At 48.4% G+C, this 26,598-nt stretch overlaps 1 protein-coding gene and 1 long non-coding RNA gene across 7 annotated transcripts in view; one reads left to right on the top strand and one right to left on the bottom strand.

Annotated features, from left to right (window-relative positions):
- Oamb (Octopamine receptor in mushroom bodies) overlaps positions 1 to 26,598 on the bottom strand; it is a 785,439-nt gene that overhangs the window by 448,253 nt on the left and 310,588 nt on the right. The gene's annotated exons all lie outside the window — the stretch shown is intronic.
- Positions 20,949 to 26,598, top strand: part of LOC135898029 (uncharacterized) — a 79,146-nt gene continuing 73,496 nt past the window's right edge. The window contains exon 1 of the long non-coding RNA XR_010563242.2: positions 20,949 to 21,265. This is a non-coding gene — a long non-coding RNA (uncharacterized lncRNA). The remainder of the gene's footprint in view (positions 21,266 to 26,598) is intronic.

Consider the following 26,598-nt stretch of genomic DNA (forward strand, 5'->3'; position numbering starts at 1 on the left):
GTAGACATGTTGCCGGAATCTGTGTACGTTGTGAATGTGTTCCAAAGTTGCTTGTTTCAAAGCTTGCAAAGGCGCTCCAGCTTTCTTTCTGATTCCTGGAATTGTCAATTGCACTTGCGGCAGATGCAGACACCACAATGGATCTGATAATCGTGTAGCTGGCGTAAATTCTGATGGCAAGTAGGACTGATGTCTTACAACACTTTTGGTAAAAGTTGAATGTGGCCTCTTTCCTGGCAAGCAAGTAAGATGGTGGGAGGGAATCCGAGTGAGGTGTCGGATGTGTGTTCTCAGGACATCTGTATCAATGTATACTGTCAAAGGAGCGTCTCTGGCATTGGAAACAGTCGCAATCGATGACGTAGTTTTTGGGAGACCGAGACAAGTTCTGAGTGCTTCGGCTTGCACACTCTGGAGCCTGCGGATATTTGTAGTGGAAGTATTTCCTAATACAGGTGAGTTGTACCGCAGGAAGTACAAAATTATTGCTTTATATGGTTGCAACATGGATGATACTGTTGTGCCCCAGGACTTCCCGCAGAGAAACGCGAGAAGGTCCACAATGGCGGTCAAACGCTTTGTCATGTAAGAGACGTGAGGTTTCCAAGAAAAATCTCGATCAATGATGACGCCAAGAAATCGGTGCGTTCGTCTGTATGGTGCAGTTTGGTCATTATTGAGGAAAGTATACGGGGCCATCGTTTTGCCAGTAAAACCAATGAGTGCACACTTCTCAAGTGAAAGCTGCAGGCCTTGCTTTCTTAGGTATGTTGACACTGTTGTTCTGCAGCCTTCTGAAGTGGTGCGCGGGCTTGTACACGTGTCACTCCTGAAGCCCATATGCAAATGTCGTCTGCATATACGGAGAGCTCTATATAGAGAATCGGCTAGACCGAATCGGTACGCCTGTAACGAATCGGCGAGACCAACGAGCACTAGGTTGAATGGGGGGCGGGGGGGGGGGGGGGAGGGGGCTGAATACTCCGCCTTGCGGTGCACCACAACTGGTATAGCTAGATGGCGTTGATCCATCTTCGGTCAAAATAAACAAATATCTTCCATTCAAATAGCTGCGTATCAAGCGAAAGGTGCGTCCACCAATCCCTACATCTTCTAAAGCTTCAAGAATTGCATCATTATCTACACTGTCGTAGGCACCTTTAACCTCAAGGAATCAAAAATATCATATAGCGGTTGACTATCGACGCGTGCAATCGACCGCGCTTCGTGCGAAGGAAACACGCGCGCGGACCATGGCGAAGTGAGTGGCCACGGCTCTAGGCATCGGCTTCACAGTGCGTCAGCATCTTTGACGGTGGCGCGCGGAAAGGAAGCGCCGTCGCCCCTGATAAGCAATAGAGCACGAGCGCAATCACGTGGTTTTCATTCAAATTTCGCGGGCTGTCTTTAAACGCCGGAACAAATCACCAAGCAGCATGTACGTTGGCGCAAAACATTGTATCGGTCGTTTTCGAATACTCTGTACAACGTAACGAAACACACTTGGCCCTACAGTAAATATTAAGAAATTTGCATAATTTATCTTCGTTCTTTACCAATTAGGCGCAATATAAAAATATTCTAAAGAGCGCGACATGACGGCAAACCATGAGCTTTTTGCTTCAGTCAGTTGCGGTCTGGCATTGTTTTTTAATTCCTTGGTTCAGGTTACGTGAAACATCCTGTATATCGCAGCCTCATAGGCTGCAAACACATATACACACACACACACACACACACACACACGCACACACACACACGCACGCACGCACGACGAACGCACACGCGCACGCACGCACACACACACACACACACAAACACACACACTCACACACACACACACACACGCACGCACGCACACACACAAACACACACACACACTCACACACACACATACACATGCACACACGCACGCACACGCACACAGGCATGCACCCATATGTACACGCACGCAGACACACACGCGCGCACACACAAACAGACACACACACACAGACTCACACGCACGCACGTGCAGTCACGCACGCATAGACACACACACAAACACTTACACACATGCACACACACACACGGACATACACACGCGCAGGCACCCACACACACCTACACACACACAAAGACTCACACGCACTTGCACAGACGCACAGACACACACAGATGCACGCACATACATAAGCGCATCCATGTACGCACACACAGACACACATGCACATAGGCACGGGCACACGCGCACGCACGCACGAACGCACATATGTACATAATATTTAAGAATTGCTGGCGGCTTTCAGAAGCGCTACCACTCCTTTGTGCATACAATGAACACGTACACATGAAAGGGAAACAACAAAACGGCAGCGAACAAAAAAAATTCCATGACTGAAAAATCAAACTTGAAGTCCAGCGTAGTAAACCCACTGAGCAGACAGCTCAGCTCACAACAGAGGTCACATAATAACACAAGCCCTAATTTTTTTTTTCATTCGCGTCATCGGAAATCACTTACTCACAGTTTCCTGCCGGTACATTAGCTGTCAGCCTTCATTACGAAATGTAAATCACACTAACGCACTGAAAAAAAAATGTTGCATGCACGATATTTTGCAAATAAACTTCTCGACACTTTATAGTGGACCGCGATTCTTATTATTGGCGAGCTTGGCATTGAGTTAGCCATGCACCATTTAAGGAAGTTTTGAGCTCTTTAATGAGTTTGATGGCGACCAAAGGCTGACTCATTGGTCCGTGTTTTTGCTGTGTGCCTTCGTTTTCCCTCATTAGCTTTCACTGTTCGATGTTGATGCCGATATAAGGCGTCGCCCCAGGCAAGAATATCGCGGGAAAAAATACAAATAATAAAATTAACGGCAGCGTCTCTGCTTCAACTGATTCTTCTACAACAATGTTTACATGCTCTCAATTTCTAAAAATGTAAAATTACAATTTAAGAGATTTGATAGCCGCGCATGCTGAGTACGAACCTTTCCCCCGTTTACTTCCTCCAAGTGGGAACTGTGAATGCAAATTTTGCAGTAACTCCCGACTGCAGGAAATAGAAGGCATCAGTACTGTCCTATTGCGACTATTCATCTTGTATCTTTTTGTATCAAACATTCTTATTTTCTTTTCACCTAGCTATATTTTATTTTTATTTTCTTGGCGTTATTGGGGTAGCTGACGCCTATTCTTTGTTCAGGTATCCTATGCATCTTCGTTTGAGGTTCGCCTGGGACGTATTCGCAATGTTTGGCAATACATGCCGCCCTGTTTTGATACCTTCCTTTTCCCTGGAATGCGTAGTATTTTCTTTTCTCGCTGCTCTACACATAGTTGGTCGGGACGTTCCCTGGCAGCAAAGCCTTAGCAGCCGAGAGATTGCATTGCCTCCGCCGCGTCACCCGTAAGCGGACGCTTATCGCTGGCGACGGCTTCCACGCTTTTCGGTCTCCGTACCCTGATTTCCGGCTGTCTGGTTCCTCCGTTTCGGCGAAAGCTCGCGAACTTGACGAAAAAAAAAAACGAAGACAAATAGAGAGAGAGGAACTGAAACTGAAGCTTGAGCGTTATTTTCTGCGTCATCGATCCGTGAAGGGCTGAGTGAAAGCCACAACGACGATTCTCGGAATCAATAACTTTCGCATTACGCGCGCATCACAACGGCACCTGCTGCGGAAATGTTAGGAGGGAGAGAGGAGGCTGCAGGTAGTGAATACAGGTAGCTACAATGATGTGCACAAATCAGCAGCAAACAAAACTAGAGAAAAGCCAGAGTAAAAATTGTTAAGCTCGTATGTGCGAAAAGAAGAACGACCTCCACACTAATATATTATATGCAAGGTTACGCGGCGTGTAATGCCAGGTTTGTGGTTTAGTTCCACGCACATAGCTTTCGGTGGTTATTATGCAATGCGGCTGGATCGTAAACATTGAGATTTTAGAGGCAATGATATGGCGGGCGCAAAAGTAAAATTCGCGCATTGTGATACGAATTTAACAAAAAATTGCGTTTTCAAAGCACGATATGTTGCTGCACTGCTTCGTTCTGCGATGCACACTCCCACTGGAAGTTGCACTCGGCTTGGCTGCATTCTCATAAACATCACGTTGTCACACGAGATCCAGGCCTACGTAGGATTCCGACCTTCACCCAGAACATTTTTACTATCTTTCTGCGCTTTGTATGTTAAGTAATAGCGCTGTTCTGTTTGCGTGGTCGCACTGAGATTTTCTTTGTAATGCCGTGCTGTTTATGCTGTTAAGTAGAAGAATGCATGTTGGACACATATGCTGAATTTACAGCTTTTTTACTTTTTTTGGAGGTGGAATACCTTCTCTTAGAAAAGATTACAAGATTTACTCCGCCGTTATTGCCTGTAAGTACAGATAACTTTTTTCGCCCAAGAAGACATCATTTGCAAGAAAAACGAAAGCAATTTATTCACTAATTTAACTATTACGTCAATTCACATTAGAATTACAAACATTACGACGCATGTTTATAGCGGAAAGTTGAAGGGAGTCGCCATAAAGGTTTGGTTTTTCTGAGGCACGTTATCCCTTCTGATAACGCTTACACAACGGCGTGCTACTCCATCTGTCAGCCTCATTCTTGATTTTAAAGTTACGGGATTCTACACTTCAAAATGGCCATGCAGACTGAAATAACTTGCTGCAATTCAAGCAGGGCAGCGTAATAAAACTTCGTCATACTGCGCCATATAACGGTCCGTCTCGTCCCAGCTGCGGCAGTGACCATGTGTCTCACGAGGAGAAGCACAAAACGCCAATCGGAACTGGCTCGTGAGAAGAAGGTAGTGCGATGGCAGCTTCATTTTACGCCAGACTTTTACGTCACAGAGGCGATGGATGGAGTGTGGCCGCCCTTCACGGTGCCGCTTGCGTAATCAAATAAATCGAACGAATAATACGATTCCACTTACTTCGGTCTACATGGCTGTATTGAAGTGTAGAAACCCGTAACTAGATTTTTGTAATAGTTCCCTTCAACTTTCTAATACATAATATTGTCGCAAAGTTTGGCACTAAGAAGATAGTTAAAGTAATCAGTTTGTTAGTAAATTATTCGCGTTGGTATTTATTTTATATTTTGCAAATTACGTCTACCTGGGCAGATAATTATTCTGAGGCGAAGTAATTCGAGTAAATTCTAAGCTTTCCTTTTTAAGTGTTCTAAGTACAAAAAAAGGAAAAAGAACTCCTTGCACGTACGATATACGGTAGGTTGTATATGTATTTGTTACCTTTATAAGAGCATCAGGGTCTATAGCGCCTAATGGTGAAAAGCAGTACCCCTGCAGAGACAGTATGGGTGGGGCCACGTGGAGGTGCCAGTTAAAGGTACTGTATATGCTACCAAACAACATTTGGTAGCATATACAGTAACTCTAGTGCCAACATCTCCTTTTTATTACTTCAGTAAGCAAAATGACACCCACCCACCCAACCACACACACACACACACACCCACACACACACACACACACACACACACACACACACACACACACACACACACACACACACACACACACACACACACACACACACGCACGCACGCACACGCGCACGCACGCGCACACACACACACACACACACACACACACGAACACACACACACACACAAACACACACACACACACACATATATATATATATATATATATATATATATATAGAGAGAGAGAGAGAGAGAGAGAGAGAGAGAGAGATGGGGGGGTGATGGCGCGCTGGGACTTCTCTGCGGATCAGAAACAATTTCATATGTTCTCGGCGGCTGTCACGAGCAAGAACATCAATGCCAGAGATAGTTTGTCAGCATACTCGCTCGCTTCGACCACTGCTCGCGTTCAGGGCAAATGATTCTGTGAGTCCTAAGTGGCGATGACAGTGACCTGCGCGAAACGGGATGAGCGCTCTCGATATTCCTCCGCGGTTCCTCTGTTTTGGTTCTAACATGGACTTCCGAGCCACTGTGTATTTTCCCAAGAAATGCAAGGTCAGACACTGCATTCTTTATTCTCACCTCCTTAATTTCACATTTTGACCCCGCCACTTCGCCCATATACGCGGCACAGAAGGACAGAGTTTGTCGCATCGGCCGAGCTTTCCAACTTTCGTTCATGTGATTTCACTGCACTTAGACTTGCTGATTTATCGCCATCATTCGTGGTACGCATTCGTCGTTGGCCAACTTCTTCCTTAACATATTCCGTGTCCTCGAGCTGTACTAAATTAGCAAATAAACTGGAAATAAAAAAAACAGAAAAGAAAACACGAATCCAGCGCTAATCTATAGACCCTTTCGCTGTTTACAAACATAGGCCCTGGATGGCTCCTGGTTTTGCTCACTGACGTAGCAAGCTAAAAGTAGCGAGCAAGAAATGCATGGGTGGCGTTAGCGAGTAGCAGGAATGCGTTAAAATCTAAGCCCGCAGATTTTCAACACTTTCCCGCTGCACACAGCGACAATCTTACAAGTCAAGGGGCCCTCTAATGTGAAGTTACCCCAAACTTTCCCAATTCTGCAATCAGCCCTCCGCGATTGGCGAAAAGCTTTTTTGGATCATCCCCACTTCGCCTGTCCGTCACGCGACGTCACAAAAACCGCGATTGCTCCCCATGTGATATTGCTACGGAATAGTATTACCGATGACGAAGAGGCGAGCAGTAAGAAGACGACGACAACGATTGGAGGCTAGCGCGGGCTGTTGCTTCATTATTATTTTTAGGCACCTAATTAAACCGCCCGATTCTTGGCCAATCCCCCACTGTGGGTATGTGCCACGGCCACTAAGGACAACAACAACAACAACAACTTCTTGGCCAAGTGCGGCGTATTACGTTGTAAACATACTTGTATATAGCTTTTCATTTGCGTCTTCTTATGTAACATATCTGGTGGAGGTGTACGTTCCCTGTACCTCGTCACGGAGCTTCGCAGTGGACGGTACGTCGAGCCTAGCTTCATGGCTCCCGGCGATGACAATTCGACTCAGCCGCCTCCGACCCCTCCTGCCACTTCGACGACCTACATCTCTCTCCCTGCTCCTCGTGATCCTGGCGTATTCTCGGGCAAAGATGGGGACGACGTCGATGACTGGATCAGCCTGTACGAACACGTCAGCCGCAATAACCGGTGGGACCCTACTATCATGCTCGCCAACGTAGTCTTTTACCTCGGTGGCACACCTCGAGTTTGGTTTCGGACGCACGAAGAGGAGCTCACCAGTTGGGATTCATTCAAGCAAAAGCTCCGAGACTTGTTCGGCAACCCCTACGGTCACAAACTTGCCGCGCAGAAGGCGCTTTCCGGCCGTGTGCAGACGTCAACAGAGCCCTATGTCACGTACATTCAGGACGTCCTGGCTCTGTGCCGCAAAGTTGATGCACTCATGCCTGAGTCAGACAAGGTATCCCACATCCTCAAAGGCATTGCCGATGACGCCTTCAACTTGCTCGTGTTCAACAACGTCGCGACGGTGGATGCTGTTATCAAAGAGTGCCGCCGCCTGGAACTCGCTAAAAGCAGACGTATCGATCAGCAGTTTGCCCGTTTGCCCAACACCCCAGCGACTTCTTCCTGTGCCGACGCTCCTCGTCCCAACAACACCGGCGATATTACCAAGATCGTTCGGCGTGAGATTGAGGCCGCCTATCCGGCTGCCTTCGACTCCAGCCCCACCAACGCACCGGCAGTCACGGTTTCCCTGATCCAGGCAGTTGTCCGCCAGGAGTTCGAAAACATGGGCCTTCACACCATCTGCTCGGCCCATCACCCTGATACCCATCCGGCTTCTTCGATTCCGCCCCGTCCCGCATCGTCTTACCCACCACGTTTCCGCAACCCAGCTGAATGGCGCACTGCTGACGACAAGCCCATTTGTTTTCATTGCCGTCGCATCGGGCACATTTCTCGGCACTGTCGAAGTCGCTGGACTTCCCCGACCCGGTCTGCTTGTACTGCCTATTCTCGCCCCTCGGGTGGCCCTTCTCGTCCTTATGCCGCACGCTCCGATAATGCCGCCACTGACTCTCCTGCGCCGAACCGCCCCTATTCTCGTTCACCTTCGCCCCAAGGACGACAATCTCGCTCTCCCCAGCCCCGTCGCTCCTTTTCGCCGACTCCCTTCGGACGCCGCTCCCAGCCGGAAAACTGAATGATGCAGCGCCTCGAGGTGACGCTGCATTGCTCCCTACGCCGCCAAATCCTCCACTGACGTTGCCCACTCATCTGAACCTTCTTGACGTGCAAGTCGACGGTGTTCCTGTATCTGCTCTTATAGACACTGGGGCGCATTTGTCGGTAATGAGCGCGGACTTTCGTACCCGCCTGAAAAAAATAATCACGCCCGCCACGACGCTTGTTGTCCGTGTCGCCGATGGCGGAACAGCCCCCGTAATTGGTATGTGTGCCGCCCGCGTCTCCTTCGCCGATCGCTCAACAGTCGTGCTATTCACGGTCATCGCCCACTGTCCCCATGACATCATCCTCGGCTTAGACTTCCTCTCCGCACATTCTGCTCTAATTGATTGTTCCGCCAGTACTCTCCGCCTTGACCTGCCTGTTCTGGATCCCGCTGAACCACACCCCAGTCGCCTCAGTTCCGTCGACTTTGTTCGCTTGCCACCTACGGCACTGACTTACGTTGACCTAGTGTCCTCCCCACCAGTGCCCGACGGTCACTATATCGCGGCTCCTATACAAGACGTCCTCCTTACACACGGGATCACGGTACCTCATACCGTTTTATCTATTACGGCTAATTGCGTCTGCCTGCCAGTGGTCAATTTTGGCTTGACGACACAAGTGCTGCCACGCGGGATGTCTCTGGCCCAGCTTTGCTCATTCGAAGATCACTCAATAGCATCTATTGAGGTAGACAGCCATTCAGCCGATCCTCCTCTACCATCTCAGTCGACAACTTGCACCATCGCCGACTTGCAGAAAATGATTGCGCCCGACATGCCGTCCGAGCACGCTCGTGAGCTCTACCGCGTTCTGTTTTCCTACAACGATATTTTTGACTTTCACGATCGTCCTTTGGCCCAAATTACAACTGTTAAACATCGCATTAATACCGGCGATGCCCCTCCTATTCATCGCCGCCCGTATCGAGTGTCACCGGTTGAGCGTCAAGTTATTCACGCTGAAGTTCGCAAAATGCTTGCCAATAACATCATAGAACCATCATGTAGTCCATGGGCGTCACCGGTTGTACTGGTAAAAAAGAAGGATGGCTCATGGCGCTTTTGCGTGGATTATCGGCACCTTAACAGGGTTACCAAAAAGGACGTGTATCCCCTACCTCGGATCGATGACGCCCTTGACTGCCTCCATGGTGCTCGCTACTTCTCTTCTATTGACCTCCGCTCCGGCTACTGGCAGATTGCTGTGGACGATCTCGACCGCGAGAAGACTGCTTTTGTAACTCCGGACGGTCTTTATCAATTCAAAGTGATGCCGTTTGGTCTATGTAACGCTCCTGCCACTTTTGAACGCATGATGGACTCCCTTCTTCACGGTTTCAAATGGTCCATATGCCTGTGCTACTTGGACGACGTCATAGTATTCTCCCCAACGTTCGCTACGCACCTCGAGCGCCTCTCGGCAGTCCTGGACGTTTTTCGTCGCGCCGGTCTGCAACTGAACGCATCGAAGTGCCAATTCGGCCGTCGCCAGATTACCGTCCTTGGGCATCTCGTTGACGCGAACGGAGTGCAACCGGACCCAGGCAAGATCCATGCTGTTACGCACTTTCCTGTTCCGAAGTGTGTCAAGGATGTGCGCAGCTTCATCGGCCTTTGTTCCTACTTCCGCCGTTTCGTGAAAAATTTCGCGGCCATAGCACGACCACTAACCGAGCTTTTGAAAAAAGACGCCCCTTTCCAGTGGGGCGATAACGAGGCCTCTGCATTCTCGCATCTAATCGACGTTCTCACAACGCCTCCCGTTCTGGCCCATTTCGATCCTTCTGCGCCTACCGAAGTTCGTACTGAAGCCAGCGGTCACGGAATTGGCGCAGTACTGGCACAACGCCAGCGCGGCAACGACCGTGTTATCGCTTACGCCAGCAGGCTCCTCTCACCCGCGGAGCGCAACTATTCCATCACTGAGCGTGAGTGTCTGGCCCTAGTTTGGGCGGTTGCGAAGTTCCGCCCATACTTATATGCCCGACCCTTTTCCGTTATCACAGACCGTCACGCGCTTTGTTGGTTATGCTCATTGAAAGACCCTTCAGGAAGACTTGGTCGCTGGGCCTTACGCCTCCAAGAATATTCGTTCTCTGTCACCTACAAATCTGGCCGACTACACAAGGACGCTGACTGCCTGTCTCGCTACCCGGTAGACGAGCCTGACGACGCCGACAGTAGTACCGCCGACGGCATTTTCTCTGTGTCTGCCTTCGCTAACATCGCCGATGAGCAGTACCGAGACCTATCGCTGCGAGTACTCATCGAGCGTCTGCGCTCTACACCTACCGACGCATCCGTTCGCCGATATGTCCTCCAGGGCGGCATTCTGTACCGAAGGAACTTCCTCCCTGACGGATCTGATCTTCTTCTTGTCGTGCCAAAACATCTACGACAGACTGTGCTCTTTGAGATGCATGACGCACCTACTGCAGGACATCTTGGCGTAACCCGCACGTACGACCGCGTCCGCCGCCGCTTCTATTGGCCTGGTCTCGCTCGCTCCGTCCGACAGTATGTTGCTGCCTGCGATACCTGCCAGCGTCGGAAAACACCTCAGGTGCTACCTGCCGGTCATCTCCAGCCGATCACTGTCCCTGTGGAACCGTTCTTTCGTGTTGGATTAGACCTCCTCGGTCCCTTTCCCACGTCATCCTCTGGGAACAAATGGGTAGCCGTCGCAACTGATTACGCCACCCGATACGCTATCACGCGGGCTCTCCCTACCAGTTGCGCCACTGACGTCGCGGACTTTCTCTTGCGTGACATTATCTTACTTCATGGCGCCCCGCGACAGCTGCTCACTGACCGTAGTCGTAACTTCCTCTCGAAAGTTATCGCCGACATTGTACGTTCCTGCTCCACTCAACACAAGCTGACTACCTCATACCATCCTCAAACCAATGGCCTGACAGAGCGGTTAAACCGTACTCTTACCGATATGCTGTCAAAGTACGTTTCCAAGGGCCACCGCGACTGGGACATTGCCCTTCCTTACGTCACATTCGCTTATAATTCTTCCCGGCACGACACCGCCGGATTTTCTCCCTTTTATCTGCTCTACGGTCGCGAACCGACCTTGCCCCTTGACACGGCACTTCCTCCTGCTTCGATCTCAACAAGCGAGTATGCGCGCGACGCCATCGCTCTCGCCGACCATGCACGCCAGCTTGCCCGTGCTCGACTGACGGACTCGCAAACCACTCAGCAGCGTCAGTACAACGCCCGCCACCGTGACGTACAGTTTTCGCCTGGTGCGCTCGTGCTCTTGTGGTCGCCCTCTCGTCACGTCGGACTTTCACAAAAGCTCCTTTCGCGATACACAGGGCCCTACCGCGTGCTGCGCCAGGTGACGCCTGTGACGTACGAAATTGCCCCTGTGAGCTCAACCTCGTCATCTACTGTGGCACCTAGTGATGTCGTGCACGTCAGTAGGCTCAAGGCCTACTACACTGTTTCCAAGTCCGGCCTTTAGTCGCTCCGGGACGGCGCTTTTGCCGCCGGGGGTAGTGCTACGGAATAGTATTACCGATGACGAAGAGGCGAGCAGTAAGAAGACGACGACAACGATTGGAGGCTAGCGCGGGCTGTTGCCTCTTGGCCAAGTGCGGCGTATTACGTTGTAAATATACTTGTATATAGCTTTTCATTTGCGTCTTCTTACGTAACAATATGATATGTACACTGATTATGCATGACTAGACCAAGAAAAATAAAGATAATTATTTCTGTTTCGACGCCTTTTCACCATTAGTCCTCAGCTCTTGGTGAAAATTTCTCGGGCTGCGCCCAGTTCGCCATGTCTATCACGCGACGTCACAAAACCACGAAAACTCACCACGTCAAAGTGACGTGTACGCGTTAAAGGTGCATTAATATGCAGAACAAAGCTTAATTTCTTCCTAAATAGCCAGAGACAACCTCGTTCCGAAAGGAATAGAAGATGGCTACCCGCCGATCGCTCAGGCACTGGCTACTCGCACCTGCCGGAGAGCATGGGTTTATTTGAGTATAATAAAGTTTTTGGCATGGCCGGCTAACGTTATCAAGCCTTTTCAGCACGTTTACGACGTAACTCTGCCAGATCTGCTCTGATGAGGATCCGTTGCACGCCGCCACGACTTTCGACCAGCCCCCGCAAGCTAAGTAAGTGTAAGCGGACCAATCGCCGACGCCGGCACGACCCTCTTCTTTAGGTTATCTATATTCACTGCGCTGGCTTGGCCCCATCGAAAACCTCTCCACTTGTGCGTGCTTCTCGCCTTTTGTCAGGAAAGTAGATTAGAAAAACCGCTCAAATTTAGGCAATGTTATGCGTTTTGAAAACGAACAAAAGTGATCTTTAAACGAGGAGAGTGTTTGATTGGGCTGTTCAGACAACGCATCATCGCAAGCATCGGGTCACCACCCGATGCTTGCGACGGCGGTTACGTAAATTTGATGTCAGGATTCTGGCATAAAAACATATTGGAATAGTTTTACGCTATGGGCCCAAGGTCGCCGTAAGTTATACACCAAATTTTATGTATCAGTCTTGAGGCGTAATGCATATGTCTTTTATCTTAACACTTCAAGGGCGCTATTCTGGACATTCCGCCATTTTCTTCGGTGCGTGACGTAGGCGCGACGCAAACAAAATGGCGCTGGTGGCCCAGTTTTGCTTACGTAACGTGACGCCAACTTGACGTTTTGCCTAAGAAACTGAAACGAAGACACTGAATGTAGCGTTATCGGTAACGCAAAACAGTTTTCCTCCGCAGTAAAAATAAAGCAGCTATCTCAAAGCGTATGATTGTTCCGTCGAAAACGCTTCGCGCTTCCGTCGTCTGCTGCGTACAAGCCGTCGTCTGCTTCAATAGCTAGGATGCGTGTCCCCGGAAAATGCAATGAGTCATCGCATGTTGGCGCCAACGCGCTTGTTTTCTTGCTTGAGACAACATACGCGACCTACCAGTGGTGATGCGCGCACGTTCTAGGCCACGTTATCGCTATTTCGTGAAACGTAAGTGACTCAGCCCGACTCGGCTGGCAGAGAAACGGCCGAATATCACTGATAGCGTTGCGGGCGCCAGAGATAACCACTAGCGCGACGCAAGCGCCGGCGCTGCCATCTCTTGTTCATTTCGCTGGTTACTCGCACCACGGGAGGAAACTTCAAGGCGCCGCCTTGCGTACATTTCTTTTTATAAATTAGAAAGAGGCCGTTGTCATAACGTCTGATTGTGCGAAAAGGCACTAATCTCGATTACAATACAAATGCAGCAGTGAAAAGTGGACAATATTGCTGAAAGTTTGCTATGTTCAACCAATATTATTTTGTATAAACGCGTTCTTTAAAAAAATGATGGCCCCAAACACAAATGCCAACACCACCCGAGAGCGATGCAAATACTATGAGCACGCGTTATGAACAAAAAATTTTCGTGGCGCCAAACGATAGGGAAAATGTGGCGATACGCATTCCTCTCGGCTGCCATTGCATATGGCTGCTCATTAGCATAATTCGCGCGGCTCGTCGCAGCAAAAATTATGGCGGAAAATCTCAGCAATGGCGGCCCAGTGCAACGTCACGCATCGTCAAAATGACGATTACGAAACAGCCCTTCCTGTGACGCTCCTCACGAGGTATTCCTTCAGCCAATCAGCAAGCTGGCATGGCGCATATCTTGAATCGCCACCACATATTCGCGCAATCGCAGATGCATTGCACTGGCTTCTGCACGCTACCGCTCACATTCTTTTTGAAGCACTAACATCACAATATATCTGCCAAGGACCAAAAAAATGTATTAGTCCATAAAATTTGCAGCTCCACGTCACGTTTCGTCATCTTGATGAAAACGCAAAATGGCATTTCGCAAAACTTCCGTTTCCCGGCACAAATTTCAAAACACGTGACCTCTCGACAGCCAATCAGAGAGTAAACATGGCGGGTAATGGCGGCCGTGCAGCCGCCATGCGTGTCCAGAATAGAGCCCCAATATAAACTTTCCTCACAGTGAAATTACTTAAAAAAGTGCTTTGAGTTCCGGCGCAGTAGACTGATAAGGCACGGGACCGGAAGTTTCTTGGAGCCGCACTCTCGCTGCTGTTATCGCGTGAGAGAAAAAATCTGTACAGAAATGCATTGATCTTGCGCAACAGGTTAAGCTTAAGTATTACGTTTACGTATTTGCGAGCATGTTGTTTTCCTTCTTTTTGCTTTTAACATGTTAAACAAGCAATTGCTTAACACTCCCGATGTACCATAGGCCATGGAGTACTATATAGGCCTTGGTTTCCTGTCATGCATCAGACACCTACTTTACATTGAGCTGTCGTTTTCGCGCGACACTTTTGAATCAGCGAGCTCTCCGAACTTGCGCAAGAGCATATAAGCACTTGCTCTTCATTTAAGTCGCGCAGAGGCTGAAAACGTCCTGAGGCGCCATGCCTGTTCCACCTATGTGTGCTTGAACACGACGAATTAAGGAATTCGATATTATAATTACTATTTATTCAGTTAACATGAGGTTGGGGGTGAGTGGGAAAGTGAGAAAGAATTCACGCAGAGACTCCTCTGAGAGTTGTGTGAGTATGCGTAACCATTGTGCCACTTGCTCATCTCCTCACAGCCCAGTCTCATCATCAATGTTATGAAACTTGAACCGACCAGCACAAACGACAGCGCTGCGCCAACACGAACTGCTGCGGACGGCGACGTAAGGTGAATTGATGATGCAAGCAAACTACTGCAGGTGGCGGTGCCAGGTGCACTGATGACGTTTCCATCATTATAAGCCGTTATCACTCTTTGGCGCCTTATCCATCCGCGTCGAACTATTATCGTCCGTGATCAATCGTATTTCGGCTGCGGCTGCGTATGGCACGGCCTCGCGGCCCTATCTTGAAAGCGATCTGCGATGGGGACAGAGTGAGCCAAGCATTGATAGTTTCGTGCGCGCTCTGTTCTCGTCGGTTAGTTCGCGTTGAAGTGAGAGGTAGCACGAAGATCAATTCGCTCGCTGCTGCGGGCGCTATCTTGAAATAAATCGTCTTACGTGACGGACGGAGACACGCCTTTCCTCGTTGGGTAGGCATTGAAATGCTTGCGCGATTAAATTAAGAAAGCTGAGAAGTCAGACAGATTTTCCCGCCCTTTCTCCTCATCGGCGATATTCTTCGCTCGCCTGCCTGACCGTCTAGACGGTTATCGCTTGCTGTAGCAACCAAAAGCGGATAAGAAAAATATAGTGGTCGGCAGGTTGCGCTTATTCAGGCACAGTATTCCCAGTTGCTGCATCTTTCACTAGCTACACTCGATCATCTTGAAATCACGTAGTTTAATTTCGCACAGCTTACGGTATTCTGGGGACTGCCACTATTCTACTTATCACGTTCGCTTCCCGCACGCTGTAATTATGAAAGCTTGCGCTTTACCCGTAAATCAGGGAAGTTGGGATTGCGGGATATATGTGTCCTACCGACTGAGGAAGGGCAGAGAAGAATGGGAGGAGAATTTCGCATTGGGCAGATCGTATTTCAGGTGCATATTTGGAGGGCAGTGGGCCTTGAGCTTGTTTCTTTATTTCTATCTCTATTTATTTTCGTTTTGCCGCAACCTTTCCTTCATAGTCCGTACAAGACCAAACGAGACCGTATGATACACAGCTCACGCAGAAAAGGAGACGAGTATTTGCAAAACTGGCTTGTGGGGGTATACGGTTCGCTCATCGATGCTAACCTAACTCAAGTTTCTGAACAAGCGCGCACCTGGAGAGCATCTCGAGGGCATGTTAAGTGACAGCACCATAAACGTACGGGGGCCGTTCGGCCTTGGCCGAATACGCCTTTGCTTTAGTCACCGTACTTCAGGTCACGCAGCGTGAGATGGAATTATGCAACCTTTGGTTGCTGATCAGAGAGCATGAGAGCCGAGTGCAACAGCTGAAGGGAAGCTACTTGAGGTAAGAGGGAGGGTTGTAGGGGAGAGGCATCAGTAAGGGCAAATCAAGAGGTCATATGTTTTCTTAAAGGCAACGCTGCGTCTGGATTTAAAAGCCTGGCAATCTCGCAGGACCATCATTCACAACGTGACAGGAATTTTACAGCGCTCAGATCTTCTGCAAACCCGAGTGTCGAAAAAATAAAGAAATGCAGAATACGTGTTTGGTCACGCGAATCTAAGGTGCTAGTTACAGTGGGAACAATGAACGCTATTGTATTCGAGGAGCTCTGTTTAAAGAGCAAGCAGCTATATTTAAACAACAGGGGACAAGAAGACGCAGTAAGGATCTCGTCATATTGTATACAGCGTAGTTATGCTGTCCGGCCTGCTTCAGACATTACCGATATATTATAATTGGTGAGTGAAAGGCACCTGTAGGCTTGAAGCTTACACGAGAACAATAAATGTGAGCTTCGTCCTTGGTGGCCACTGCGATGAAATAATCAGAATATGGCGAGAATAAATGTGTTGAAAGAAGCAGACGCAGGAGTATAAGGCTATACTCGCTTCATTCCCACTCAGACTGGGTTATTTAATCAGAATCACTGCCAAGCACGCTGTCATTCGGCGCTTGAATGTCTTCTGAGGTGCCTGATTTCCAAATATTGATGTCTTCGAGCTTAAAATAACACGAGGGAAGTCATGCGTATAGCACGCAGCTAGATTTCTGTCACACCTTGTACTTTTATGAAGCATTTCGGCGCTTTATAAAAGCTGCATAAAGACTACGAATTGTGTAAGCTCAACGGCAGAAACAACTGCCAAAATATTCTGACCGATATATGCAAACTTCTCTTAGGCATGGGACAAGAATAGTGTCAGCTGAGCCGATCGCTGAAGGCCCACATCAATTTCTGGAATGCCTTGCAAGCTTCATGTAAGTTAATTAACTACGGATTTTATTATTACGCAATTGATAGCTGGATATTACCAAAGGAGCGTATTTCATCTTCGTTCCAGGAGACGTAATCATAAACAACGTACGTGGACTGTATAAATGAAACGAATTCAGGAAAGTAGCGAAAAGCGTTGCATGTGTATAAACTAATACCCGATGGAGAAGAACTCGCGGCGTAGTGTGCGGATGAAAGCTTGGACGATTTGGGAAAATTAGGCCCCGATCGACCAGGGCGCGGCATCCGATTACTTCACTCCCCGTTGCCACCACATCGTCATACAACAAGAGCAGTGGCAAATTCGCGCGTGTTTAATGAAAGTCAATGTATTCCAATAACGATCCACGAAGGCCCGCTCGAGTCCGAGTAATGAGCGCCGTTCTCGAATAAATGACTCGAACGCTGGCGAACCCTTGACAAATGTCGCTGCTCAAATTGCGCTCGTTGCTCGAGCCCCATTTCCCCACATCCATAACACAAAATCCGGAGGGCATGTTTTTTTTTCCCCCCCCAAAAAAAGAAAGAAGAAAAGAAAAAAAATGGCATTCCATTTCCATAGGCAGGAACACCCTTGACTAAAACCCGCACACATCGCTCCTTGTGGACGTGAAGCACCGAAAGGTCATTCAAAGTTCCACATATGATAGAATGATATATTTCTTGCTTCCTTGTCTCACATGATGGAGACCAGCTCATCGGAGAAACTAATGTTAAGATTTTGTGCGCTCAAGATGCTTAGGGGACCGACCTATCAAGTATTGTAATGACAACGTTAGCTTATCGTAGCCCACAGTCAACGTTCCTTGCACGCCGCACCCGATCTATAGAAGTTGTTTGCTTTAGAAAACGACAATGACACTACCAACATAATCACGATTTCTGTACTCCGATGGTACTCTGAGTGCTGCAACGACGATAGTGGAACCTTCTCGAGCGAGTGTTTGTCGCTATATTAGTAACATGTTTGCTAACACAAATTTACTAACTGTGTATGAAATAGCGGAATGAAATTAGCCGGCTTTAGCACAGGCGATGGAATTGCATCTTTGATTGGACACTGCAGTGGCCTCAGGCACTCGCATGTCGCCAGACCAGAGATCACTATAGCACATCCCGCAAAGAAAAGCGAACGTAGTCATGTGGGTTCGAGGTGGACTAGTGTTGTAAAGGATACGCACGACTTTAAAAATTACGTTATGGGGTTTTACATGCCAAAACCACTTTCTGATTATGAGGCACGCCGTAGTGGAGGACTGCGAAAACTTCGACCACCTGATGTTTTTTAACGTACACCCTAATCTAAGTAACACGGGTGTTTTCGCATTTCACCCCCATCGAGTTGCGGTCGCCGTGGCCGGGATTAGAAACCCCGACCTCGTGCTCAGCAGCCTAACACCATAGCCACTGAGCAACCACGGCGAGTACGCACGACTTTTCAGCCTAATATATATATATATATATATATATATATATATATATATATATATATATATATATATATATATATATATATATATATATATATATATATATATATATATATATATATATATATATATATATATATTGCTCCCTAACCCTAAAAATTAATGCTTTAATAGCTATATCTTCACTCACTGCCTTTAATTTGGCGAGCGAAAGCTTTCTTTTCGTGCTATCCCAAGCAGAATGCACAACTGATTTTTCACGTTGAAAAAAATTTCAAGGACGTTGGTCTCGACCTCCACCCATAACAGAAAGATTTTGGAGCGGCGTGGCTTTTTCTAGACACTGTTTGGTGACGGCGTACGAATACATGGTAAATGTTCACGTGCGCTGATGTGTGTGTGGGCTCACTCTCTGTCATTCATAATCAGCTTAATCCTTTTAACGGCCTTTTCTCCATCCCTCACTGTAGGCTATCAAACATCGTGCAGTCCTGAGTAAACTGCTTTTCACTAAGGCTGATTAATGGCATGTTGTTAATAGGTGGTGCTCCGCAAACGCTAAACGACGTAGAGAATGAAGGAACACATAGGGTATACAGAATCGCGCCCCTGTGCCCCTGTGTCTTTATTGATCTATGTTTTTTTAGTGCATACATACACACAAATTGCTTTGCCCTCTCTTCCTTCTCTTTCAGTATCGCGTCAAGCTTCAAGCGTCAACTTGGACCAGTGTTAGTGCTAGTCTCCAATAATTTCTTCCAGTATGAACTATTTCTTGGAGGGAAAGGCTACGGTACGTACGCACTTTATTAACGTTGATTTATAAGAAAACTGGGAAGAAGAGTAGAAATTGAAATGCAGCTCTCTGGTTTTAGATCACAGTACGCTCCTCTGTGGTTTGCTGTTACCAATTTCACCTGCTCCAGGAATTTAGCTGAATAAGCTTGCTCGAACCTAGTACAACTCTAGTATATGACGTTTTCTGCTGCCACAGAAGGGCGACAAAGGTAAAAAGGTACCATAAAAATGTCACTAATTTGCGTATTTGGTTTTGCGATAAAGCGCAGCCCCACCGTTGAACACTATAGGGTGTGCGACTACTCGAATGTTTCGAATAGTGAATCAAATATTGTCGTATTTGATTCCGTATTCGAATCGAATAGTCACTATTCGTAAGTGCGAATACTTTCCCAATACTTTTCGAATATTTCAAAACGTCAACTGTACCTAATTAACATAAAATTGAACCAAAGGTACGGTACATTTTTACCCCGCTGGCGTAGTACATATATAAAACATGAGTACTTGCGTGGTGGAGCAGGCTACATCACTCAGGTAGCCATACTTTGCAGGCTGTACGGCGATCATTCGCAGCGCTGTGCAAGCGAAAAAACTACTTGCTCGCTTCTAATGCTCCATTTGCGCCTTTAATAAATAAAGCTTAATAACGTACTATGTAATGACACAAACTTGCTAATTTAAGCATGCTGGGACGTGAACATCGTTTCATGTCAGTTGTGGTAACAGCTGTTCATTATTTGAAAGCTATTCGAAAAGTATTCGACGTTCGATTCGATTCGCTTCTGGCACTGTTCGATTCGTATTCTATTCGGTCTCAAAAATGTCTATTCGCACACCCCATTGAACGCCTTTAAACCCTTTTCGCAAACGCAAGTTATTTTTCGTAAAACTTGATGCAACATTCGTAAAATTGTAGAACGAGCTAAAAATTCGTAATGGTTACGGATTTTGCTTTATTTTTGGTTGCTTTATTTTTTAACACGAATGTGTTTGCGCCGGATTCCACGATCAACTTCCTGTAACAGATGTGACGTCGTCGCGAACGCGCAATATATGCTTTATTGACAGGGATGGCGCAGCCATATAGAAGCAGTGAACCGAACTACTGCATCATGACACCAACGAGCACCGACAGTGAGCGCTTCGGGAGACTCCGCGCAGTATAGGATCCATTGGCGGTGTAGCCTGGTGTAGGCGCTGTAGGCCTTCTTCTGAGATGACGACGCCGTTTCTGCACATAGTTTGTGTTTCACGTCGGATTAGCTTTCGACGCCTCGTCGTCTACGGAATGCAGCTTCAACATGCTTAAGCAGTGCTTACGCGCCGCCGCCTACACACTTAAACGTACATCCTTTGGGGTGTATATTTGCCACGCAACAATGATCATCTGTCTTGCTTGCGTTTCCTTTCTTGAAAACGCTGCGCTCAGTACTTTCCTGTCGAAAATGCATTGTAATGCTAATAACACGAATGCCGTTCGTGACTTGGAAGTACCGGGCTCGCGGTGTTAGAGAAAGGAAATGCGGACAAGACAGATGACGATTATCGTTGTGTGGCAAGATACGACCAAAAGGGTGTAATTTTGCTTTAGAGTGCAGTGGTTCGCTTGCGATGGCACCAACTAAAAAAACTGCTGCGCTAAGTGGCACAAAAAGGCAACGACGTCGACGGGCGAATTTCGCTTTGGTCAGGCGAGAGACACGCCAGCGCGACGCAGAACGCTTTCGTGGCGCACGCTGCGAACTCTGCCACTCGCATTCCTGAAGCTGAGCGCGTCGCAACTCAACTGGCTGCAAAAGACAATATGGAGCTGGGCCGAAATTCTGGTACCTTCGCCGAGGCGACTCAGCAAGAGGGCAATACTTGCCAAGAGGATGCCGCGCGCCAAGCAAACCTGCAACGCGGTCGCCGACCCGTAAATCGTGCGCCTTTCGCTGCAGCGGACCGTGAGTTAACGAAGCGATTTACTAACAACCTGTTTGGCTTTGCTTGTGCGGTGTGCGAACGCCTGTGGTTTGTGGTGGATTGGCGCAGTGCAGTGTCGTCGGGGGATGTTTCCCGGTCGCGAGTCATTCGGCAACTTTCGCATGTGTCGCAATTGTCGAGGATCCCTGTGCAGTGATCGGGTGCCGCTGATGGCTGCCTGTAACTTAATTCTTCACATAAAATACACATGCAGCAGCTTCTGTGAAGACCCGTTTCCCTTTCGTGTTCCACCGTTTCCTATGAAAGAGGGATCAACCATAATTTTTTGGTAGCATGAGCATCGAGTGGCACTCTTGTTTCTAGCGCAGCACTTCCGGTTCGCCTCCTGAGACGACCGGGGACGAAATTCGATGTAAATCAGAAAAAAAAGAAACAGTACAGTACAAAATTTATGGGTTTCATTATAGATACGATATCAAGCAAAAGTTTCGTTACAAGTTGATTTCCTGAATTGTCGGGGATAATTAGAATTATACAGAAATCACTGATTACTCCACACCCAAGCCCATAATCTTCAGACTTCAGAGGTGAGCCCGACTTTGGCGAAATTCCTGGAAACCCGGAAGTAGAACTGGGAAGTAATGACGTCACTAATGACGTCGCACACAAGAAGTTGGCATCATATTTAACCGGCTAATAATGGAAAACAGTTGCCTGGCACAGACTGAACATCAGCCCAGCAGAGCGGATGTGATGTCACTCCCGCCAATTTCGCTTCTCCTCTCCCGGCGCTCACCAGCTTGCTCGCTTTTTCGCAAACGCTGCGCGCGCGGGCTCGTTACATGCTCTGACGTCAGCACCAGAGAGAGAGCGCGTAAGGTGCGCTTGTTGGGCCGCTTCGCGCGCTGCGCTTCCTTCTCGCCTCTCCCTCGCTCCTCGCTCGCATATCATGCCAGGGGAAAGACGTTCCGTCGCTTAACCTAAACAACACCGACGCCGAGGTGCGAATGCCACTAAGAGACACCTAAGTCAAATATTAGTGTCGCCTACCATATTGTTATTTTCTGTGTGTGTGTGTATGTTTTTTTTTTGCTTTGAATGGAGTAGCTGAGGAACTCTCTAGCTCAATCTCTCCTTAGCAAGCCAATGACAGCGCAAAGCCGAGAAATAGGAAAGTGAGTAAAATCAGTTTAGGCTGGCTAAAAATCCTTTAAAAGCTTTCTTTTCATTAATTTCGCGGTAACGCTTTAAGTACGTCAAGAAAAAATTGGAGGACGCTTAAGCTTCGCCTTCAAGAGTGGGACGCGACAGCGTTCCCGTCGACCCGCCAAGGGGTCGACAATGCGCTACGGCACAGCGATCACTTACGATGCGCCCCGCATCGGACTTAGCGCCCACCTATCACGCGGTGAGCGTCGAGCAACGCAGCGTTCGGCGCGGCAACGAAACGTGCGCCTGAGCGAACGGAACGAACCAAAGAACTCGGTGTCTCGGAGGGGAAACGATCTACGCCAGCCAAACGTCGTGATCGGCACGGGCAGAGAGATAGATAGTGATCTAAACCGGGAGCACGGCGAAGCGTCGTCAGGGGAGAGGGAGTCCCGCCGCGCCTGGCAGCGGTCCCAATGCGCGCGAGGCGCGCCTCCTGTCGGGGCAGCGCCGTACATTGAGAGGAGGGGGTTTTCTGTGTTTGCCGCAAGATGGCTCTGCGTGTGCGGAAAGCGCAGAAGAAATGCAGCGGAAACGCACTTCGCAACTCGTGTAATTGTGACTTCTGTACGTTACATGTTCATAATTACCGATATACACCGCAGTATAACTTTCCACGGCTAGTTTCGAAGGCAACACCGCATTCACTAGAGGCGCGTTTGCACCGCTTGGAAGCATCGAACTCGTGGCTGAGTGGTAGCGTCTCCGTCTCACACTCCGGAGACCCTGGTTCGATTCCCACCGGGCCAATCTTGGAAGTTGCTTTTTATTTATGAAGCGCCTGCCGTGATTTATCGCTCACGGTCAACGCTGCAAACGCCGACACCGACGCCGACGACACCGGCTTTTCTGCGACACGAGCTCCTTAACGCTATCGCGTTAAAATCCTAACTTCCAGTTTTTGAATTTGGAAGCCCAGCGTCGGCTTGTCTGTGTGAGATCATGGATTTCGAGGCAATATCTCGTGTTTCGGCCGTTGGAGCACAGCAAAACAATCTTGAATCTCGCTAGTTTCAGTGTTTGACTCCTTTGCAGCACAATGTAGCCCATTATCTCCGAGCGGGCACCGTCAATATCCATGACGTCACGGGAACTGCTGTGGGAGCGTCAAAATGGCGTAATCACCCGTCTTGCGTTTTCGCGTCTTTTATGGCTTTACCAAGCCCCCTATGACGCTAAGAGCAGTATATATAGTATTCTAGAACAGCAGTTTAATAATACAGCGCTCAACGTATTTATTTAGTGTTCCTCTAAAGAAATATCCCCCACCCTTCTTTTTGGTCTTTGTTTGTGTATGTATTTTGCGATGGGGGTTTATCAGGAACAGTCGAAGTGTCCCTTGCCGTAGAAGTTTGATTTCGCTCAGTAGCAACATGTAGCCTCGGGAGTGCAGGCCACGCGTCAGCAGCAGGGCTGGTGATTGCATCTTTGTCCTTTGATCCGACTGCGTTGGGCCTGGGCGGAAGAGTGGGTGGCAGTGCACGTGGCTGGCGCTCTGCAGAGGCTTTGGAGGTTCGTGATCGACGTCGGCGACGCGATCGTCGCCGCCTAATAGATATAGCTGCTTCTCGGTGAGACGAGTGGTCTCTAACCATTTGCTTCAATATTGCCATTTCCTTGCGAATAAAAGGGCATTCCTTCGAGGAGGCATCGTGAGGGCCGCTGCAGTTTGTGCACTTCAGCACACTGGCTTCGCACGTGTTGGTGGTGTGGGGCCCAGTGCAGCGAGAACAGACGGTAGTGTTCTTGAGTTGAGTTGTTGAGTTGAGTTGTTGTAGGCTACTGGTGGGATTAGCCTTGCAGTTGCTGCCGGCAATTGCTCCACCGTAGCGACACTTAAAATAATTAAATCACGTAATCCGACACAGACCTCCCAATTACAAATGTTCACTCCTCAGTTCACCATGTTGAAGCCAAATCCGTGTCCTGTAGGTAATTTAACAGAAGGCGAGAGACCTCCTTCCTACACAACCGGTTCCCGCGCGGGAAAACTATGTCCTGAAGCGAACTGTGAGGAATTCCTGTGTTCTTGAGAGACCCGAATAACACCCTCCTTTCCGCGTTATACACAGTACAGCACATTAGGTAATGTTCTATGTCACCACACACACCACACGTTGAACACAATGGTGATAACGCCAGGCCAGTCTTAAACATCCACGCAGGGGTACGAGCAGAGCCCGTGCGAATGCGGAGCAGTAAGGTTGCTTGGTTTCTTTGGAGACCCTTGATCACACATGGCTTGTGAGCGGTGTCGTGCCACTTCAGTTCAGTAGTGTTCTTGCACACACTACTCACATGCCCAAACTTCATGCACTTCCAGCACTGCAGTGGTTTTGGTACGAAGGGGCGAACTGCGTGTCGGAAATGACCCACCTTTACATGCGAAGGTAGGGATTCGCCTTTGAATATGATTTTGACACACCGCGACGTGCCGAGACGAAACGCGTTTGTGATGATGGTGTTTTCGGTAGCTGGCTTAATTAAGATTGACAGATCGGAGTCGACGATGGTCTCATCAACATCGTAAATTACGCCACTACTGATTTGTTTGCCCAGCGGAATATGAGGGCGGACTTTCATCCCGTCAAGTTCCGTGACATTGCGCAAAGAATCCAACCCAGCCGCGTGCTCTACGTCAATCGCTAGGACGTTCTTACGGGTATTCACTCTGATATCTTTGATTTCATTCGGAACCAGTGCCTCTAGATGTGAAGACACGGCTTGCCTGTTGAGGCGTCTCAGGTTGTCTGTAGCGAGAACTGGCGTGAACAGGATGGTGAGCTCCTCGGTATTCCGCGAAGATCTCACGGTGGACTCACTCGAAGTCGAGGATGCGCTGAGAAACCTTCGTTTTGCTTTACGGCTCCGCACCAGCTCAACACCGCACAAGATCAACAAATTGTTGGCACAGCACCAAGATCAACAAATTGTTGGCATGATCAGCTCTCTGGTGAGTGCCATTCGTGTTCTTCTGGACAAGATACAGACACCAACAGCTCGAAGTGCGTTGCAAGTGCTGGATGCCATCAATCCGGTGCTAGCGAGCCTTCAGAAGTCCAGTGCTTGAGAACTTCTACAGCAGAACCATGGCTCATCGACAGCAACAGCGATCGTTCCGGGATGATGTCAGAAGTGCCTCCATATTCCAATGGAATGCGAGAGGCCTAAGGTCACGTATTTCGGATTTTCGACAGTTCGTGTTTGACTACCACTTTCCTATACTGGTGATCTGTGAACCGAACTTATCAGCTTCCATAAGACTATCAGGGTATGAACCTTTTGTTTCAACAACGTGTGTCCGTAGTAGTAAGGTTGTGGTTTACATTCGCAAGGATCTAACGTATTTTTCGCAACCCGTAGCGCCACACGACGGTAACCAATACGTCTGTGTTAGTGTGAAAAAGAAGAGACTGTCTTTTACTATTATTGGCGTCTACCTATCCCCAACAAGTCAGTTTGACAGCAAAAGACTAGAAGATATTATGGCTACTACTCCCGGTCCTTGGATAATAACTGGGGACTTCAACGCTCACCACCATATATGGGGAAGCTCCAGGATAAATTCGAGGGGCAGGTCACTAATATCCTTTGCATCAGGCCACAACCTGTGTCTTCTAAATGACGGAAGTCCGACATTTCTGCGAGGAACAACGTACAGTAGCTGCCTTGACTTGACTTTGGTGTCACGTTGCCTGACTTCGAGCGTGCAGTGGTTCACTGATATTGAAACCCATGGAAGTGATCACATTCCGACCTATGTGAGAATCAATGGTCTAGACGCCGCATTACCGGATGTATCTCGCCAAATCGATTGGTCAATCTTTCAAGATCGAGTAGAAGACATCTGCAAGAAACATATCGCACGCAGATTAGAAGATATAATTGCAGACGCAATGCAAGATTGCACGCGTTGCTTCACACATTCGAAAAAGCGTACAGAGAATGACATTGAATTGGAAAGGCTTCGTACAATACGTCGCCGTGCTGAAAGGAGGTACAGGCGCACAAAGTCAATTCTTGACCTCAGAGAAGCACGGCGAATGCAAAAGAAGATAAGACGCCGAATGGATACGCTAGCGGATCAAAGATGGAAATGCTTTTGCGAGTCACTAGACCCCCGCAAGCCATTGTCCCGTGTGTG

The sequence above is a fragment of the Dermacentor albipictus genome, chromosome 1, assembly GCF_038994185.2.
Source record: "Dermacentor albipictus isolate Rhodes 1998 colony chromosome 1, USDA_Dalb.pri_finalv2, whole genome shotgun sequence".
Classification (NCBI taxonomy): domain Eukaryota; kingdom Metazoa; phylum Arthropoda; class Arachnida; order Ixodida; family Ixodidae; genus Dermacentor; species Dermacentor albipictus.